Genomic DNA, 888 nt, shown 5'->3' with positions numbered 1-888 from the left:
GGTTTGTTCCGGCGGTTCTGCCGACGGTCTCGTCATCGAGGGGGGAGCCTCCCCCGTGTCCAGGCCGATTTTCATGCATTTCCAACCGTGGGAAGTGGTCCAAAAGGGAATGGGGGTGAATGTGACTGCTCATACCGACTTTGAGACTTTTAAGCCGGGTAGCTCAGCCGGGTTTGACCCGGCGGTTCTGCCGACGGTCTCGCCTTCGAGGGGGGAGCGTCCCCCGTGTTCAGGCCGAATTTTGTGCATTTCGAACCGTGGGAAGTTGCCCAAAAGTCGATGGGAGTGAATGTGACTGCTCAACCCGACTTTGAGACTTGTAAGCCGGGTAGCTCAGCCGGGTTTGACCCGGCGGTTCTGCCGACGGTCTCGTCTTCGAGGCGGGTGCCTCCCCCGTGTACAGGCCGATTTTCATGCATTTCGTACCGTGGGAAGCGGTCCAAAAGGGGATGGGAGTGAACGTGACTGCTCATACCGACTTTGGCGCTTCCGAGCCGGGTAGCTCAGCCGGGTTTGACCCGGCGGGTCTGCCGACGGTCTCGCCTTCGAGGGGGGAGCGTCCCCCGTGTTCAGGCCGAATCTTGTGCATTTCGAACCGTGGGAAGTTGCCCAAAAGTCGATGGGAGTGAATGTGACTGCTCAACCCGACTTTGAGACTTGTAAGCCGGGTAGCTCAGCCGGGTTTGACCCGGCGGTTCTGCCGACGGTCTCGTCTTCGAGGCGGATGCCACCCCCGTGTACAGGCCGATTTTCGTGCATTTCCAACCGTGGGAAGTGGTCTAAAAGTCGATGGGAGTGAACGTGACTGCTCAACCCGACTCTGAGGCTTCTAACCCGGGTAGCTCGGCCGGGTTTGACCCGGCGGTTCTGCCGACGGTCTCGTCTTCG

This window comes from Chiloscyllium punctatum, unplaced genomic scaffold (assembly GCF_047496795.1).
Source record: "Chiloscyllium punctatum isolate Juve2018m unplaced genomic scaffold, sChiPun1.3 scaffold_653, whole genome shotgun sequence".
NCBI classification, from domain to species: Eukaryota; Metazoa; Chordata; class Chondrichthyes; order Orectolobiformes; family Hemiscylliidae; genus Chiloscyllium; species Chiloscyllium punctatum.
Note: the sequence above shows the minus strand (reverse complement) of the source record.